This window comes from Plecotus auritus (assembly GCF_963455305.1).
Source record: "Plecotus auritus genome assembly, chromosome: 8".
NCBI classification, from domain to species: domain Eukaryota; kingdom Metazoa; phylum Chordata; class Mammalia; order Chiroptera; family Vespertilionidae; genus Plecotus; species Plecotus auritus.
The window spans coordinates 101,978,231-101,999,544 of record NC_137782.1 but is presented as its reverse complement, the minus strand read 5'-3'; the positions used below and the strand labels follow the sequence as shown (position 1 = coordinate 101,999,544).

Genomic DNA, 21,314 nt, shown 5'->3' with positions numbered 1-21,314 from the left:
ATAGGAGCTTATTAAATGATGAAGAGAAAGCCACATGTTGTCTTTGACATACTGAGCTCTCAGGCTGAGCTTTTACAAAACAATAAACATGGTGCTGTGTGCAGGGACAGTGCAAAGCTACACTGCTGAGTAGTCCAAGTCTGAAGTAATGGACTTCTTCCTCTCCAGGGACTTAAGTGCTGGTAATGACTGTCAAGGATGTAAACAAGTATCTAATTAATATCCCACACATTTCATATTCCTGTTTTCTGAAAACTTTCTCACAAACCCACAGGCAGAAAATAACTATACATTTTCCAAGATTTAACCAAAAGCTAAAATGATGTATCTTATGTGAAACAATCACTGAATTCCCCAAGCAAAGCTAGGCATTTCTCCAGTGGCCCAATTTCACACTGTCCTTTATTTTGGCAAAGGCCCAATTACATTGTTTAGCAACCTTCACTAGACAGTGAACTTCTTAAGGTAAGGCGACATATCCAGTTCACTCTTGTGGCACCCAGTAGAGAACATAGGACAAAATAGGCTTTTGAAAATACCTATTGACTGAATCAATGCATTGAACAAAGTTCTCAGCCTTGCTTGGTATTTAAAACTCACTAACTCCTCCCTTCCCCAGTTTCCTCTTACTTCATCTGAAAAAGAACTTCCTGCAGTGCTGATTTCCCATTGTTCACTACTGAATAACATCTGTACCCCAAAGGCTTTCCTCTCTGTGCCCTTAAATACATGGGCATTTTCTAATTCACATCTCTGTCTCTGGGACATGAATTTGGTAGTTACACTTGGGATTCTCTAATAATAGAAATGGTCTGTGTGCCTATATTTTGAGGAAAGGAGTTTAAACTCTTCTGGTATTTTGCATTATGTTCACAATATGAAAATAGTATTTTCCATTCTTAAAAATCAAATAGTTTACATTGCACACACACACACAAACTTCTGTTAAAATTGATGCTCTAGGAGGTGAGCCTCGCTTACACTGTGACTTCACAGATACCTTGGCAGACCACCATGTAGTCCAGCATAGGAAGCACAGTATTAAAGCTTTTCTGCTGTTCACTTCAAGGCAAAAAAAAAAAAAATACAAAAGCTATTTCTTGGGATGTCACAGAAAACTTAATGTTATTATCCTGACATAATTTCTAATTGCTTTTTTTTAATTGTCGCAGAAACGTTACCACAGTCATCTTTTTATGCAGAGGATAAAAGAAATAAAATAGTTCACTTTTGTATGTGCTGAGTTTAAGATGTTTGGGAGCATCTGGAGTTTGCAAGAGTTATTTACTGTGAGAACAGATTTGGGAGTTGTCAGCAATTAAAGCTAAGGAAATTAATGGAGTGACTCAGAGTGTATATGTGGAGGGGAAGGAGGTTGACATCAGACAGGATACAGAATCTATGAAGGAGTCTGAGAAATTGCCTTTTAAGAGGAAAGAGAACCTGCAAAATTCATCACAGTACCTAGTGCAGTGTCTTCCTTGTGCATAGAAGGCACTCAAAAAATAATCACATACATTCAGCAAGTCTATTCCTCCATTCAAAGCACTCTGCTAGTATAGAAAATACAGGGATGACTTTTCAAGGACCCAAAGGCCAATTGGAGGGACAGATAATAAACAAATAAATACAGCACAGTAGACAGGTAGTATGAAAGTGACGTACACAAGGCTTACTGGAGTATCAAGAAAGCAAAAGGTCAATGAAGAACTTCAGAGGAAACAGCTGAATCTTTAAGAAAATAGGTATTCATAGGACATGGGGGAGAGAAGTCAGCTGTGAGGGCATTCTAGGCAGCAAGAGCTCCAGGTATAAGTGCACTGAATTATGAAGCAGTATGTAGTGATTGAAAAATTCCAAGGAAGTAATTTGGTACATCTGGGATTTAGTATTTGAGGAGGAAGTGTAGGAAATGAAGCAGGAAAGCCAAGCAAGATCAGGTTACAAAGGGCCACGTAAGACATGATAAAGTGCTTCAGGGGAAGCCACTGAAGGATTTTTAAGTGGAGAGAAAAGGCATCAGATTTACATTTCAGAAAGATCATTCTTGCATCAGACTGGAAGATGGGATAGACAGACTAAACGCAAAGAAACCAAATAGGATCCTATTTTAGGAATTCAAGGGGAGTAGACTGAAGACTAGACGAAGCCACAGGCAAGGGAGGTAGAAACTGACAGAGACAGAGTAGGTCAGACCTTGTGTGGGATTACATGAGGTAGAGGAAGAAGTTGAGTTCCATTCACAGAGAATCTTTCTACTAACAGAATAGCAAAGGAAAAGCAGATCTGAGATTGCCATGATGAACTTTGTTGAAAACATACTAATCCCCTTAAGGAGCTATCATGTGGACAAATGATATATGTAACATTTGTGTGAGCTCAGAGGCTATATGTAAACTAGCAATATAGATGTGAATGTCACACATACACATACATGAGAATGGAAGCAATTGGACTAGATGAGATTTCCAACAAAAAAATACAGAGTAAGAAATTTTTAAAAAGGCTTATCATCCAGCAAACATACAAAGACCAGAGAGAGAAAGAGAAGCCCACTGAGGATGGTAAAAGGACAACTAGAACACTGGTGTCTCAAATGCAGAGGAAGAGGATGTCAAAACATCTATTTGTGTAGATTGTGAGTTCTTGAGGGCAGACACTAGATAATTTTTGTATTGTCAGACCCTAAAGTTGGCCAGCCTCTGGAGTAGTGCTTTAATGAGTATCTGTGGCCACTGGACTTGGGAATTAGGGTGTTCACTGTTGACCTCTGATAGAGCAGTCTCTTGAGAGGGGGAAAAAAAAACAACCATAAAGACAATTCAAGAAGTTAGGTGACAATGAAAAGAGAAGAGATAGGGCAGAGAGCACCTAGAGAGGAAGACAGTTAAAACATGAATTTTGAAAACTAAGTATTTGTTTTTGTTATGGTCTGAATGTTTGTGTCTTCCACCACCCCCAAATTCATATGTTGAAATACTAATGCTTGGGAGGGGCAGTTGCGGGGTGGGAGGGGGTCACTGCAGGGGGGGGGGAGGAGACATCTATAATACTTTCAACAATATACATTTTTTTAAAAATCCTAAAAAAATGAATGTTTAACTGTTTAACCAACCTTCTTTCAAAAACGCCAACTCATTTAGACTAAATTATAAATGTAACCAGTATCCAACTCAGTTCTCAGCTCTTTGAAAGCGATTTACCAGGGACTAAAGAGTTTCCTTCAGATATTAAAGCTCTGTGAAGATGTAGTCCTAGAGTTTCAAGCACATCCCTAAATATTTCCTTAGTCTATCATTGTGAATTCTCAGTGTTTCATTCACTTTTATCCAGTGATTCGAGCTCATTCATTGTGAACTCTAAGTGTTTATACAGCATTTTTTCATATATGCCAGCTCTTCTCACTTTTGTCCAGTGTTTCAAGCTACTTCATTGTGATTTGCAAGTGTTTATACAGTGTTTTTCCATATATACCAGCTCTTTTAACCTGAGTGATTACTATTTTAAAGACTATCTTACCTTTCACAGCTCTTTGAATACAAATTCTCAGTATTTCAACAGTACACTAGAGGTATTAAGGTTCTACAAATATATTCCAAGTGCTTCAGATACATTCATAGATATTTTCCTGGTCTGTCATTTTTAGCTGTGAGAGTTTTCACATTTTCATACAGGTATGTGAGCCCTATGAAAATGAATGTTTATGTGTTTAACCAACTTTCTTTCAAAAACGTCCAACTCATTTAGACTAAATTATAAATGTAACCAGTGTCCAACTCAGTTCTCAGCTCTTTGAACACGATTTACCAGGGACTAAACAGTTTCCTTCAGATATTAAAGCTCTTTGAACATGTATTCCTAAATTTTTCCTTAGTCTTTCATTGTGAATTCTGTTTCATTCACTTTAGTCCAGTGATTCGAGCTCATTCATTGTGAATTCCAAGTGATAATACAGCCTTTTTCCATATATACCAGCTCTTTTAAAGTGAGTGATTACTTTTTAAAGACTATCCTATCTTTCACAGCTCTTTGAATACAAATCTCAGTATTAGAGCTGAGAAAAGATGGCGGCTGGCAGGACAGAGGTGAGGGAGAGGAAGTGAGTGAGTGACAGTATGAAAGGAGAGTGTGTGGATGTGCATGGTGTGTGTGTGAGTGAGTGAGGGAAAGTTAAATCTCGCAGGAGCAGCAGGGGCCGGCAGACAGGCTTTCCTTGACAAGGAGAGATTATCACCACTGCAGACACTCCCTGGATGGCGGGACTCCAGCACGGAGCCCAGGCCATCTTGAAGGGGAGAAAGGCCTTTTTAAGGAACTCATTAACACCACCAATCAGACAGGCCTTGGAACTGCCCCACGACCCAGCAGCCACTCCAGCCAAAATCCTGCTACCCCCACTGCAGACCAGCAGACCCTGGGACCTCCACCTCCAAAGGTGCACCGCTCAGCAGCAGTAAGTGCAACCTCTCCCTCCTCAGGGACAGAACTCTGGATTCGAAGTATCCAGCCCTGCAGGCAGCCAGGGCACTCCACTCTGGATTTGGCATTTCCAGACCCTCAGACAGCCAGGGCACTCCACTCCTTAGTCAGCATTGGGGAGCTGCTGAGAGCCCCCGAGGGTGTGATTCTGCACAGACAAGGGCTTGCAGCCCCGCAGCAGAAATTCTGAATTCCCTTTTCCTGGATAACTGCCCACATTCACCCCAGCGGCTCAACCGTGGTGCCAGGCGCCCTCAGAGTGCATCAGAACTCTGCACCAGGCAAGCGCACCTCCACAGATGTGAAGTTCCAACAGGCAGCCACCCTAAGCCCATCTACCCAATGGGCGCTAGTGGGAGCCACTGTGAGCTCTCTCTTGGTGTGATCCTGAACAAACAAGGGCGCACTTCCCCCCAGCAGTAGAAGTTTTGATTCACTCATCCTGGATACCGGCCCACAGGTGCCTCAATTGTGCGGCTACACTGCCAGGGCCCTTCAGAATCCTTCAGTGTACCTAGCTGGCAAACGTACCGTGGCTGCTCCTGTGAGCCGCCACTGGGAGTAAGCGCCTATCCACCACAGGTGCAACAGCAAAAGCTGGGTCTGCCTACCCCAATACTGCAGAACTCTGGGCACCACAATTACGTCTTTCCAGAGAGCAGGCCCCCTGAGCCCCATCACCCCAACAGATGGTTCCTGGGTGCCATTGTGAGTCCCTGCTGGGCATGCATGATTTCAATTAAGGGTGCAAGACAGCAAAAATTGGGAAACTCCCCTCCATGGCAGCTGACTTCTAGACACTGCAGTTGTGCCTCTCAAGCTCGCAGGCCTACATCAAGAGAACCCAAATAGCTCAAGTAGGGAGCTACACTAGATTAACAAGCCCAGGATAACTGAGAGGTTATGCCAGTAGCACCATCCCCCAAAGAACCTGGGTAGCAAAGCAATTGGATCTACAATTAAAACATTACAGGAAAACATGGGAAGACAAAAAAGCAATCCCCCCCCCCCCCCAAAAAAAAGAGGAACCACCAGAAAGGGAGTTAAATGAATTCGAGGCTAGCAGCTTATCAGAGATAGAATCCAGAGTAATGGTTATAAGGATGTTTAAACGGATGGATGACAAATACACATAACTAAATGACAAATACACACAACTCAGTGAGAACTATAAGAAGCTGAATGAGAATGTCACCAACGTGAAAAGAAACCAAGAGGAGATGAAGAATGACATAGCTGCAATAAAGAACACAATGGAAAGCCTAAACAGTACACTAGAAGAGGCTGAGGACCGCATCAGCGAATTAGAAGACAAGGTAGGAAAAAACACACAAACACAGCAACAACTGGAAACAAGACTTAAAAAGCAAGAGGAGAGTCTAAGGGAGCTTTGGGACAACAGAAAATGAACAACGTTCACTTAATAGGGATACCAGAAGGAGAGGAAGAGAAGCAAGGAATAGAAAACCTGTTTGAAGAAATAATAACAGAAAACTTCCCCAATACTGGCAAGAAAACAACTATGCAAGTCCAAGAAGTACATAGAGTCCCAAACAAGTTGAACCCCAAAAGAGCGTCACCAAGACACATCATAATTACAATGGCGAACACCAACAACAAAGTAAGAATCTTAAAGGCTGCCAGAGAGAGACAGAAAGTTACTTACAAGGGATCTCCTATTAGAATATCAACTGATTTCTTAACAGAAACACACCAGGCCATAAGGGAATGGAATGAAATATACAAAGTGATGCAAAGCAAGGGACTGGATCCAAGAATACTATACCCAGCAAGTCTTTCATTCAAAATTGAAGGTGGATTCAGGAGCTTCACAGACAACAAAGGGCTAAGAGAGTTTATCACTACAAAGCCAGCAATACAAAAAATGCTAAAGGGACTGCTGTAAAAAGAAGAAAGGGAAAGGCAAGAAGAAACACAAACACTAAGAAAAAATATGACAACAAACATTTACTTGTCAATAATAACATTAAACATAAATGGATTAAATGCACCAATGAAAAGAGTTAGGGTAGTTGAATGAATAAGAAAACATGACCCATACATTTGCTGTCTACAAGAGACCCACCTCAGAGCAAAGGATTCACACAGACTGAGAGCAAAGGGATGGAAAAGCATTTTTCAGGCAAATGGAAACGAGAAAAAAGCTGTGGTTGTGCTACTTATATCTGATAAACTAGACCTCAAAGTAAAGGCCATAATAAGAGATAAGGAAGGCCACTACATAATACTAAAGGGAGCAATTCAACAAGAAGATACAACTCTGTTAAACATATATGCACCCAATGTAGGAGCACCCAAATACATAAAAAATCTCCTGGAAGATATCAAGGGAGAGATCGATAACAATACCATCATAGTAGGAGACTTTAATACACCACTGACATCACTGGATAAATCCTCTAGACAAAAAATCAGCAAAGAAACAGCAATTCTAAATGACACACTAGATCAGATGGATCTAATTGACATCTTCAGAGCATTTCACCCCAAAGCCATGGAATATACGTTCTTCTCAAGTGCACATGGGGCATTTTCAAAAATGGACCATATATTGGTTCACAAGCAAAGTCTCCCCAAAATCAAAAAGATTGAAATCATATCAAGCATTTTGTCAGACCACAATGGCATAATATTAGAAATAAACTACAATAAAAACATTCCAAAAAATTCAAACACTTGGAAGCTGAATAGCATGCTACTAAACAATGATTGGGTTAACAATGAAATCAAAGAAGAAATTAAAAACATCCTGGAGACTAATGACAATAAAAACACAACATTGCAAATCCTATGGGACACAATGAAAGCAGTCCTGAGAGGAAAGTTTATAGCTCTACAGGCCTACCTCAAAAAACAAGAAAAATTGGTAATAAATCATCTAACTCAACAACTCAAAGAATTAGAAAGAGAGCAACAAGAAAAGCATAGTGTCAGCAGAAGGAAGGAAATAATAACGATCAGGGCAGAAATGAATGACATAGAGACCAAAAATAAAAAACCAATACAAAACATCAAGGAAACCAAGAGCTGGTTCTTCGAAAGGATAAACAAGATTGATGAACCTCTAGCCAGGCTCACCAAGAAGCAAAGAGAGGGGAGAAACCAAGATGGCGGCATAGGTAAACACCTAAACTGCTGCCTCGCACAACAATTTCAAAACTACAACTAAAAGACAGAACGGACACCATCCAGAAGCACAGGAAAGCTGGCTGAGTGAAAATTCTACAACTAGAAGGAAAAAGAAAAGCTCACAGAGAATTGGAGGTACGGCAAAGGGGCTTTGTGCGCGCAGAGAGGAAGGGCGGCTGAGAGCCTGGCTGACTTTCTCTGGCGGAAGGGGGAAGGAAGCCTCCGACTGCACTGAACCCCAGTTCTGACTGCACTGAACCCCAGTTCTGGGCAAACCCCTGGGGACCCACGCTCTTACGGGGGGAGTCTGGACTCTTGGGCGGAGACTCGAGCTGGGAAAGGCAGAAGTCTGAAGGCGCACGCTGGCCAGTGTGCACAAAGGCTGCGGAGGTTGCCACAGTCTTTCCCTAGTGGAAGGGAATCAGAGGCTCCTGACGGCACTGAGCCCCAGTTCTGACTGCAGTGAACCCCAGTTCCAGGCGAGCCCCTGGGGACCCACGCTCTAGTGGGGGGAGTCTGGACTCTCAGGCGGAGACTCGAGCTGGGGAAGGCGGAGGACTGAAAGCGCACATGCGCGCAAGGGCAAGGCTGACAGGAAGCCAAGACTGAGACTCCACCCCATCCAAGCTGAGCACAGAGGCTATTGCAATTTGGCAAGTCTAATCCTATAAGGCTGTCTCCAGCACCGAACTTCTCCCAGCATAAACACAGCTGATCCTTACAGCCAACTGGCCCGGAGGTCAATTCTTCCCAGTGATACCAACAACAATAAAGACTTAATTACAACAAGGCTGTACACACAGTCCACAAAGGGGTGCACCAAGAGTGTCCACCTCAGGTTAACTGGGGAAGCAGACCCACTGGGCCATATTAGAAACCTAGCACAAATATCTACCTTACCAACTCAGGGAATCAGTGAAAATGTGGGGTCATAGAATCAGATCACAAACGAAAGAAATGGAGGAAAACAAATGACTGGATATAGAATTCAAAACCACGGTTATAAGACTTTTTAAGAATATCCTAGTAAAGGCCGATAAATATAACGAGACCCTCGAAGATATGAAAAAGGACCAACTAGAAATTAAACATACACTGACTGAAATAAAAAATATTATACAGAGACCCAAAAACAGAATAGAGGAACACAAGAATCAAGTCAAAGAATTGAAATACAAAGAAGCAAAAAACACTCAACCGAAAAAGCAAAAAGCAAAAAAAAAAAAAAAATCCAAAAAGTTGAAGATAATGTAAGAAGACTCTGGGACAACTTCAAGCGTACCAACATCAGAATTATGGGGGTGCCAGAAGAAGAGAGAGAGCAAGATACTGAAAACCTATTTGAAGAAATAATGACCGAAAACTTCCCCCACCTGGTGAAAGAAATAGACTTACAAGTCCAGGAAGCCCACAGAACCCCAAACAAAAGGAATCCAAAGAGCACCACACCAAGACACATCATAATTAAAATGCCAAGAGCAAAAGACAAAGAGAGAATATTAAAAGCAGCAAGAGAAAAACAGTTCATTACCTACAAGGGAGCACCCATACGATTGTCAGCTGACTTCTCAACAGAAACTATGCAGGCCAGACGGGAGTGGCAAGAAATTTTCAATGTGATGAATAGCAAGAACCTACAACCAAGATTACTCTACCCAGCAAAGCTATCATTCAGAATTGAAGGGCAGATAAAGAGCTTCACAGATAAGAAAAAGCTGAAGGAGTTCATCACCACCAAACCAGTATTATATGAAATGCTGAAAGGTATTCTTAAAGAAGAGGAAGAAGAAAAACGTAAAGAGAAAAATTATGAACAACAAATACATATCTATCAACAAGCGAACCTAAAAATCAAGTGAATTAAAAACCTGAGGAACAGAATAATCTGGTGAATATAATAGAATCAGGGGCATAGAAAGGGAGTGGACTAATAATTCTCAGGGGGAAAGGGGTATGGGGGGTTCATGAAGAGAATGGACAAAAATCATACGCCTATGTATGAGGACAGTGGGGGGAAGGTAAGGGCAGAAGGTGGGGTGGGAAATGGGTGGAGGGGAGTATGGGGGGGAAAAGGAGAAATAATTGTAATAATCTGAATAAAGATTTATTTTTTTTAAAAAAAGCAGCAAATAGAGAGGACCCAAATAAACAAAATCAGAAATGAAAGAGGTGAAATAACAACAAATCCCGCCAGAATACAAAGGATTGTTAAAAAATACTATAAACAACTCTATTCTAACAAACTAGACAAACGGGAAGAAATGGACACATTCCTAGAAAAATACAACCTTCCAAAACTTACTCAGGAAGATTCTAAAAATCTCAATATGCTGATAACTATGGAAGAAATTGCAGCAGTCATCAAAAAGCTCCCAGCAAACAAAAGCCCGGGGCCAGATGGCTTCACAGGGGAGTTTTACCAAACATTCAAGGAAGAACTAAAACCTATCCTCCTCAGACTATTCCAGAAAATTCAAGAGGAAGGAACACTTCCAAGTTCCTTCTATGAAGCCAGCATCACCCTAATACCAAAACCAGATAAAATAACATAATGAAAGAGAATTACAGGCCAATATCCCTCATGAACATAGATGCAAAATCCTCAACAAAATTCTAGCAAATCGAATCCAGCAGTACATCAGAAAGATCATACACCATGACCAAGGAGGATTTATCCCAGGGATGCAAGGATGGTAGAATATTTGAAAATCAATAAACGTGATACATCACATAAACAAATTGAGAGATAAAAATCACATAGTCATATCAATTGATGCAGAAAAAGCATTTGACAAAATCCAACACCCTTTCTTGATAAAAACTCTCAACAAGGTGGGAATAGAAGGATCATACCTCAACATAATAAAAGCCATATATGACAAACCCACAGCTAACATCATACTCAATGGACAAAAACTAAAACCATTTCCCCTAAGAACAGGAACAAGACAGGGATGCCCACTCTCACCACTCCTGTTCAACATAGTGCTGGAAGTACTAGCCATTGTGATCAGACAAGAAGAAGAAATAAAAGGCATGATACTGTACATAGAAAACCCTATAGACTCCATCAAAAAATTATTAGACTTAATAAATGAATTTGGCAATGTAGCAGGATACAAAATTAACGCCAAGAAATCTATGGCATTTCTATACACCAATAATGAACTTACAGAAAGAGAAACTAAAAAAGCAATCCCATTTACCATCATCCCAAAAAAATTAAGATACCTAGGAATAAACTTAACTAAGGAGGTAAAAGACCTATATGTGGAAAACACCATGACACTGAAAAAAGAGATAGAGGAAGACATAAACAGATGGAAGAACATACCATGTTCATGGATTGGTAGAATCAACATCACCAAAATACCCATACTACCCAAAGCAATCTATAAATTCAGTGCACTTCCCATTAAAATACCAACAGCATATTTCACAGACCTAGAACGAACCTTCAAAAAATTCTTCTGGACTAAAAAAAGACCCCGAATAGCCACAGCAATCCTGAGAAAGAAGAACAAAGTAGGGGAATCTCAATACCAGATATAAAGCTGTTTTACAAAGCCACTGTTCTTAAAAGAACCTGGTACTGGCACAAGAACAAACATATAGATCAATGGAATTGAATAGAGAGAAATCAACCCAAACCACTATGCCCAATTAATATTTGACAAAGGAGGCATGAACATACAATGGAGTCAAGACAGTCTCTTCAACAAATGGTGTTGGGAAAATTGGACAGATGCATGCAAAAAAATGAAATTAGATCACCAACTTTCACCGTACACAAAAATAAACTCAAAATGGATAAAGGACTTAAACATAAGACGGGAAACCATAAAAATACTAGAGAAATCCACAGGCAGAAAAATCTCAGACATATGCCGAAGGAACTTCTTCACTGATACTGCTCCTAGGGCAATGGAAACTAAAGAGAAAATAAACAAATGAAACTACATCAAAATAAAAAGCTTTTGCACAGCAAAGGGAACCATCAATAAAACAACAAGAAATCCCACTGCATCTGGAGAACATATTTGCCAATGATATCTATGATAAGGGTTTAATCTCCAACATTTACAGAGAACTCATACAACTTAACAAAAAGAAGGTAAGCAACCCAATCAAAAAATGGCCAACTGATCTAAATAGACACTTTTCGAAAGAAGACAGAAGGAAGGCCAAGAGACATATGAAAACCTGCACAAAGTCACTAATCATCAGAGAGATGCAAATCAAAACAACAAATCGGTACCATCTTACACCTGTCAGAATGGCTATCATCAACAAATCAACAAACGACAAGTGTTGGCGAGGATGCGGAGAAAAAGGAACCCTCGTGCACTGCTGGTGGGAATGCAGACTGGTGCCGCCACTGTGGAGAACAGTATGGAGTTTCCTCAAAAAACTAAAAATGGAACTCCCATTTGACACAGTGATCCCACTTCTAGGAATATATCCCAAGAAACAAGAAACACAAATCAGAAAGGATATATGTACCCCTATGTTCATAGCAGCACAATTCACCATAGCTAAGATTTGGAAACAGCCTAAATGCCCATCAGCAGATGAGTGGATTAAAAAACTGTGGTACATCTACATAATGGAATACTACGCTGCTGTAAAAAAGAAGGAGTTCCTACCATTTGCAACAACATGGATGGAGATGGAGAGCATTATGCTAAGTGAAATAAGCCAGGCAGAGAAAGATAAATATCACATGATCTCACTCATTTGTGGAATATAATGAACGGCATAGACTGATGAACAAGAACAGATCCAGAGACTGCGAAACGTCGAACAGCGTGTCATACCTCAGGGAAGGTAGGGGAGGGTGGGGGTAAGGTGGAGAGATCAACCAAGGGACTTGTGTGCATGCATATGAGCCTAATCAGTGGACACAGACAACAGGGGGGTGGGGCATGAGTGGGAGGTGGGGCGTAATGGGGGAATAAGGACACATGTAAAAATATAATAATAAATATTAAAAAAATAGAAAAGAAATTGTGAGGTAACCAGAACCCCAAGAACGCCTGAGGACATCTTTCTTGCCATGCTAGCAGTCATCAGCTCTACAGTAATATTAACTGGGGAAAATGGGGAAGTATTTTGGACTTATGTTCCTGACCCTTCATGGGTAAGAGCCCTTACGTAGACTGATCCCCCGCCTAATGTAGTCACCAATAATACCAAATACCTTGGTTAGCCAGGAGGACCATGGGTGGGGCAAGGAAGTATAATTAAACAGGGGTCGCCCCCCAGCTTCCCTTTTGTATGACACAAAATCAAACCACTGCTCCTTTGTATGTAAACTTAAAGAGAGGTTTCTGGCTTGCGTGGACACCACAGGAAAGGACTATCACTACTTGCTCCTGGGAGAGGTGCAGAAAATGTAACTAAGACCTTATCTATACAAAAAGAAATTGACAACCAGTTTGAAATGGAATTGCCATGGCCTAGTGCAAAGAATATCCTTACATGATATTATTCTACAATGTCATTATAATTTTTCCCAGATTTGTACTACCCCCATTACCTATAATAGTACCTCGCACCCTTGGGAATCAATAAAAAATCATCTTTTTGGTGCTTGGAGACAAAGGTAACACATCTCTTGATATTTTAGAATTACAACAGCATAATGTACAATTATCCCAAACAAACTTACAAACTAATTCTTTGCATGTCTGGCAGCAATTTAAAAAGGACATGAAAGGATTTAATCCATTCCACTGTGTAGAGGGCCCCCTGGGAAGGCACCTGAGCATTCTATATTGGCCCCTCTTGCCCTTTTGGCCAAGAGGGACCCTCTTCTCACAATCCAATTGCCCACAGCTGTTGCCTGTGCTTTCTGTTCATGCTGAGGTTGAAGCCTCGTGGTGGCTGGTACCATGGATCTGTCTCTCCCCCAGGAGGGTGAGCTGGGCCCTCCCTGGAGAAGAAACCTGGGTTCCCCAAGATATGTAATTAGTGCTGGGGTCCTGCCAGCAGGAGAGGGGATACCAAGGCAGGTGCTGGGCATGGAGGCCCCAGGGGTATAGGCTACCAAGAAGACAGAACTGAACATCACATCACCCTGCTTCGCCCCGGAGAATGGCTGGTTAGCCAGAGATGGGTAAGATTCCTCAGGGAAGGAACAACCTAAGACAGGCACAGTTGCAGAGGGGCCATCAGGAGAGAACTTGGGGGTCAACAGAAGTGGGGCACATTCCCTCATCCCCCCCAAGCCTTGCAGAAGCCTGAACCCTCACCCCTTCTGAGGGAGGTCTCCTGCCCCCGTGGCTGCTTCCCTTCCCATGCCCTGCTCAAATCGGGACCCAGGTAACAGACAGAGACTTGGCCAACAGCAGCTGCCCTCTCACTGCAACAAGACTTGTTTGAGTTGTCTTGTACCCATGGTGTGGGGAAATGGGTTTTTGATATCTAAATCCAGCCTAGCACCAGGAATGCTCAGGGCCTACTCAAGAAGGCAAATAATCCTTTCCACTAATATTTACAGGGTAAAATAAGAATGTTGTTAGAGTATTAAATTTGACAGTAAAATAGTAGTCAAGTTCTCAGACTAATTTAAATTGGCTAAGTGAAATAAGCGAATATTCTAGAAAAATTAATGGTACTGGACAAAAAGCTGTTCCTAAAGTGTTAACTAAAATTTTTATTGGTAGTTCATCTCATGGTAAAATTGCATAACATGTAATGAACCTAAAGCAGGCATATTTTGGTGCAAAAAATTAAAATGTAAAAGCTATGAAGACAACATTATAAAATTTCCAAAAGCCTCCTAATATTTAAATAAAAAGGGGGGGGGGGATAGTAGAAGAATATCATGTAAGGAAAAGTATCCTGTAAATAAATTACATCTAGAAAATTTTTACTTTAGAAAATTAACTTTCATTTGGAATGCTAACAGCAAGACACCCATGATAAACACACATGGTGTCAAAACAAGCCAAAGGAAAATCATCTGGGCAAAAAAATGAAAAAGGATCCCAAGTCAAATTTATAGAAAAGATTCCTTTATTAACTTTTGGTCGAGAATATGTTTGTATATTTTCAGAAAACAGCTCCAAGACCATGTGGATTCCTGCAACAGAGAGGAATTGACAGGACTGCTCCAGCCATGAAGACAGAAGAGAAACAGTCCAGAGATGGAAGATGCTGATGACGCCTTGCCATACTAGCAGTCAGCAGCTGTGCATTGCTGTAGGTCGCCCAGGACCAAACCAGAGAGGGTCGGTCCTGCATTACCACCATTTGTCCACCATCCAGAATTGAAATATCATTGCTGACATGTACACATAAGGAACTGTTTGACATTGAAATTGGGACTCAAAAGAACTGTTGGCCCAGAAAGAAACTCACTACAGACTGATTCATTTGCCTCTCAGCATAACCATTATTGCTTGTCTCATTTTCGGTTCTTATAAGTGTATTTCTAGTGTCACATGATCTCACTCATCTAGGGGAAATAATGAACAACATAAACTGATGAATAAAAACAGACCCGGAGACAGGGAAGCATTGATCAGACTGTCAAACCTCAGAAGGAAGGTAGGGGAGGGTGGGGGTAAGGGAGAAAGATCAACCAAAGGACTTGTATACATGCATATAAGCCTAACCAGTGGTCAGGGACAACAGGGGGTATGGGCATGCGTGGGGAGGGGTTTGGGATGGGAATGGGGGGATGAGGACAAATATGTGATACCTTAATCCTGTGGTCAACAAACTGCGGCTCGCGAGCCACCTGTGGCTCTTTGGCCCCTTGAGTGTGGCTCTTCCACAAAATACCATGGCCTCTGCTAGTCTATTTTGAAGAAGTGGCATTAGAAGAAGTTTAAGTTTAAAAAATTTGGCTCTCAAAAGAAATTTCTATCGTACTATTTATATTTGGCTCTGTTGACTAATGAGTTTGCCGACCACTGACTTAATCAATAAAGAAATTAATAAAAAAAGAGAACTTCCCTCACACCACAGTGTTATTGTTATCATAAAATGGAAGATATGGTGGAACCTTTTGAATAGAGTGTATCTGTAGAAGAATAGTCACAGGTAGCGGCTTTTAAGACAACTCCACCAACACAGCAGTCCCTTCTGTGTACTGGATGTTTCTCAGTGTTAAAAGATATTCTCCATCTGACTAAGTTACCAGCAGCATTCTTTTTGCAGAAAGACTTCTTCAGTGATGCATGTGTGAGAGATATCTCTTTGAGTGCAAATCCTCACCAGCAACAGTGGGATGCTAGTGAAGAGGAAACGTGGGAAAAACAGATGTGGACAGGGCTTCATTTGAGTCCAAGATCATCTTGTATTTATCTTGAGTGTCTTCAACTGGTAGGGAGGTGGGAGGAAGATTTCCCAGCCACCTCATATCATGTCCAGCACCAGGCAACTTTTAACAATGAGGATCCACACAATGGCAGTGAGATTTCACGGGAATTTATTCGTTGAAATTGTTTGCACCAGAGTGGGAAATGTGAAAATGGTGCCAGGCACAAACAGGAAGTTGTCCAACATCAGGGTGTCTGCTCTAGAGAAGTCAATTATGAGTGTAACAAAAGTGGGGAAATCTTTTAGGCAAATCTTTAACCTCAGTGAGAATTCATACTGGAGAAATGCCCTATGAGTGGACTGGTTGTGGGAATTTCTTTAGTGAGAGCACTGCACTCATTAAACACCAGATAATTCAACTGGAGAAGAGCCATATGAGTATAGTGATTTAGGGAAGGCCTTCACTCAAAGATCTACCCTCATTCAATACCACAGAGTTCACACTGGAGAAAAGTGTTATGAGTATAGTAAATGTGGCAAGTCCTTCAGTCGAAGGTCTCACCTCATTGAACACTACAGAGTTCACACGGAAGAGAAGCAGTATGAGTGTAGTGATTGTGGGAAATCCTTCAGTCTATGATCCACCCTCATTACACACCATAGAGTTCACACAGGAGAGAAGCTATATGAGTGTAGTGGTTGTTGGAAGCCCTTCAGTCGATGGCATTCCCTAATTCAATACCACAGAGTTAACACTGAAGAGCAGCCATATTAGTGTACTTATTGTTTTAAGTCATTTAGACAAAGATATAACTTCACGAAACACAAGAGGCTACACATTGTAGAGAAGCCATATGAATGTACTGAATGCAGAACGTCCTTCAATTGAAGGTTCCAATTCACTCAACACCTCAGAGTTCACACTGGTGAAAAACCATTTAAATTGTGTATGTGCGAAATCTTTTAAGTGCAATAATCGCCCCCTTAACCACAAGAGAGTTTACATTAGAGAAAATCTGTGTGAGAGTAGTAATTATGGGAAGTCCTTCAGGCAAAACTCTAAGCTCATGGAAGACTATGGAGGTCACAATGGGGAAAAATCTTTAGTGTGTAGTGAATGTGGGAAAACTTTTAGTTGCAAATGTAGCCTGGTTACACACCCGAGAGTTCACAATGGAGAAAAGCCTTAAATGTGCAGGGAATGTTTTCTTTTTCTCACTTGGAATAACAACACTGAAGGAGACTCTTTGGGATCCGTTTACCTGAATTTAACCTCCTTTTAATGGATCATACACTTCTAGTTTCCTCATAAGTTTCAGTTATAAGTGTGATTTTAAGGAGCTGAATTGGTCACCCAGAAGAGGAGTCCTGTGTTGTACTTCTGCTAACTATATGAATTATATTCTCTGTTCACGATATGAATTAGATAATTCTCAGCAATGTTTAGGGGAATTCTTCCCCACATACTGTAAAGGAACCATGAGCCATGTAGGAAATTTCATACGGTGGTCATTTGTTTCAAGACTCTGAGGTATAAATCGAGCCAGCATTAGGGCATAAACATTGTATTAATAGTGAGTGGGAAGGATGGTAGTGAATTAGATGAAAAGTGACTCTTCTGAACATTATCCAGAAATGATCAAAGGGCCGTGGCTTGTGATATATTTGTGTACAGACATTCTTGAAACCTCCATAGCTCTTTCCTCTGGCTGAAGTCATTGACCGAAAAAATCATCTAACAGTTTACTGGATTCCCCTGGCCCATTTAGGGTCTTCACCTCAATGTTTCCTCAACAGGCAAGACCTCAAAGCTAGAGGGAGGAGTACACTGTAATCAGTCTCGGATGTGTGTTTTGGAACCAGTCTGCATTTCTGTTGATTATGATGGCAATAGTCTTCACTTCCTTCCAATATTTTCTGTCCCGGAGACAAGGCTGATCATCCAAAGAAATTAGGAGAGAGACGGTAGAACCCATATTAGGTCACCATTTTAATTTACTAACAAGAGGGATTATCTAGGTTTTTATTTGGAAGTACTTTTTAAGGCTTTATTTAGGTAGATTTATAATTGACATGAATACTTTATTGACTTTTTAGGAAGAGAGGAAGGGAGAGAGAGAGAAATGGTGATATTAGAAAGAAACATTGAACTGCTACCTCATGCATGCCACCTCCAAAGCATCCAGGCAGGCATATGGCCTGACCTAGAAAGAAACCATTGACCTTTCATAGCAGGGGATGTTGCTCAACCAACTGAGGCACACTGGCCAGAGAAGAGTTTATGCTTGTATTTTATTTTTAATTATTGAATTAATATCCATACAACAATTCTAAACCTTCTTTTGCCACACCCTATATTTGTCTCCTGCCCTTTCATAATTTCTATTTCTGCCTTCACCTGCCCTAAATGCAGTCATTTATTTCCCTTCTTTTACAAGTATATATATATATATATATATATATATATATATATATATATATATATGGCCTTGTGCACGAAATTCAAGCATGGGAGGGGGTCCCTCAGCCTGGCCTGAACCCTCTCCAATCCGGGACCCCTCAGGGGATGTCCTACTGCCAGTTTAGTACAGCTGGCTCCTAACCGCTTGCCTGCCTGTTGGCCTGATCATCCCCTAACCACTCCCCTGCCAGCCTGTAGGCCCTCAACTGCCCTCCCCTACTGGCCTGATCTCCTCTAACAATCTCTGCCTCAGCTCCCACCACTGTGGCTTTGTCCAGAAGGAAGTCTAATGTCCGATCACCCGGACTAATTAGCATATTACCCTTTTATTAGTATAGATATATTTAAAAGGCTAAGCGACCATCCAACTGACCGATTGGCCGACTGGCCGGTAGGTATGATGTGCACTGACCACCAGGGGGCAGACACTCTATGCAAGAACTGCTGAGTGACAGCAACTTTGCAGAATGCCCTCAGGGGATGTCAGAGAGCTGGTTTTGACCTGATCTCCACAGGCCAGGCTGAGGGACCCCACCTATGCCAGAGGGATCCCACTAACTCCACAGACCCCTTCGAGCCACGGTTCCAGCCCAGGTGCAGCTGGCTGGGAAGGGACCAAGGGAGGTTGGCCCCAGGGCATGTCCAGCCCATCTCGCCCAGTCCTGCCCCACTAGCCACTTTCTAATTAATTTCTTTTCAATGTACACGAATCTGTGCACTGGGCCACTAGTATTTTTGATAATTTTGTAAGCACTATAAGTTGTATACTCTTTAACAAATACCAGTTTCCTTCATGCTACTCAGTTATTTTGAGATTGAACACTAATGAGTATGTAAATTTTTAATTATTTTTTATTCCTGAGTATTATTGTGTTCTATGGGTAATAACTTTATCTATGATCTGTCTATGGTTTTTGTTATTTCCAGGTTTGAGGTATTATAAATAAATTTTCTGGGAATAGTGGGTTCAGTTCTTTATATAGATGTATATTTTACTTATGTAATTGTTTCAATATAGGTAAGTGTTTTACTTTTTAAGACATGCAGAACTGTGATCTAAAATGGTTGTTCCCTTTGCCTTCCCAGCCACCCACAGTAATGAAAATTCTAGTTTTTCTGAAACCCAGCCAGCACATGCGATGTTTATACACACACACACACACACACACACACACACACACACACACACATATGTATGTATTTTTAACCATTTCCTTTGTATTTGGTTTGAATTCAGCAATTCATTCATACACTGTGTAAGTGAGGTCACTTGGATCTGCAAGCCACTGATTTGCTGTTTCAGGTCAGAATTTTCATTTTTCTCTTTCTCTGCATTTTTAATACTCACAATGTGTTGTTCAAGTTTTAACCTAATACTTTGAAGTTCTCTTCTGGCCGACTCTTCTGCCATCTGTGGAGCCCGCAATTTCTGTTCACACTGATCCTTTTCAGACTGCCTCCACACATTTTTCTCTAAGTCCACCAATCTGTTCTCAAGTTCAAGCTGTTCATCTTGTAATACCACAAGTTTTTGTTAACCTTCTTCCTTGGCAGCTTGTACTTTACATAATAATTCACGATCCTTTTCTGCTAAGAGCACTCTGTGGTGTTCAACAGCTGATTTGAGAATTTCATTGTCTGACTGTAACCCGTTCACTTTGCATCTTATTTCTTTCTCTTTCTAGATCACTCTTTAGCTCCTGCTGCTTCCAGTTTGATGTTTGTTATTTCTAATTTGTTTGACTGTTTAAGTTCCTTTACATGTCAATGCATTTATTTCCCATTCAGCTTTATGTAATTTACTGATTAAAACAGTATTTTGTTCATTGCTTGATTGTAGCTCTTTTTCCAAGTATTCAGCCTGCAGTTTGACTGTTTTTCAGCCTCCAGGGATCTGATTGCAGCTTGCATCTCACCTACTGCACCTGAATTCTTTGGACATTTTCTATTTGAGCTCTAGAATTCTCTTTTACAGCACTTAATTCAGCTGCTTTAGCCTCTAATTCTTTTAATTTCTGAACCAAATGAACATTTTCTCGAATAAGTTGCTCCACTCATTTGCTATCTCTTGTGGGATCAAGACTAAGCAGCTGATTATGTATTTCTTTATCTTTCTCCAGTATTGCAATCACTGATTCATATTTTTATTTTTTCTTCTAAAATACATGCAAATTCTTCTTTCTGGTGTTTGAACTCTGATTTGAGAAGCTTATTATATTCAGCTCTATACTTTTCAACTTCTTCATCCAGATTCCTAAAACGCTCTCTCATTTAGTTTCTAATTCTCATTGTATTTGGGCTCTGAACAATTCCAAGCTTTGTGGAGTTAATACCTGCAGCTTTATTTCTTCTAAGTCTTTATTTTCTCTAATAATTCCTCTCTTAGTTCTTCAAACAGTAGCTGAAATTTTTCCTGGTTAGTTTGCTTTTCATTTAGCAGGTGCTTGAGTTTATTTTGTGACTTTGTGTACTTATCTTTCAACCTGTTGTGTTCATTTCTCATAGTGACAGTTTTATGATGTTCACATCGTAATCTTTCATCAATTAACATTGCTTGTAACACAACGTCAGAATCTGTCAGCCCACTGTCTCCACCAGGAGGACAAATGGTGGGAAGAGTGTTCATATCGGTGGGTAAGCTGACAACCATGTGAAAATAAGTTCTGGTTTTCTTATTGTCTTCATTTTCTTTCCAAGATTATTTTCCACTTCCTTCTTGCTAAGACAAGATCTTGGGAGGCCAAACTATACCAGACTCACACACAGCCTTGCAAGGTGCAGACACAAAACTAGCACTGCCCTGATCCTCTGCAGTGGGGCTGCCTTTTCAGGGGTGCAGGGCCAGCCCTGTACCTCCTCAGGTGGGGGACACCACCTCAGCCCACTGCCCTCAGCCCCTCCAGCCCTAGGGGTGACCTGGGTTGCTGGATCCTGGTGCTAGGGAAGCAGCAAG

At 41.0% G+C, this 21,314-nt stretch overlaps 1 pseudogene across 1 annotated transcript; it reads right to left on the bottom strand.

The window, feature by feature from the left end:
* Positions 1-977: 977 nt before the first annotated feature.
* On the bottom strand, positions 978-21,011 carry LOC308256635 (centrosomal protein of 83 kDa-like; annotated as a pseudogene). The gene is made up of 3 exons: positions 20,695-21,011; positions 19,570-20,490; positions 978-1,062 (listed from the first exon to the last, which is right to left on the bottom strand). The product of its transcript is annotated as a centrosomal protein of 83 kDa-like (transcript).
* Positions 21,012-21,314: the final 303 nt, after the last annotated feature.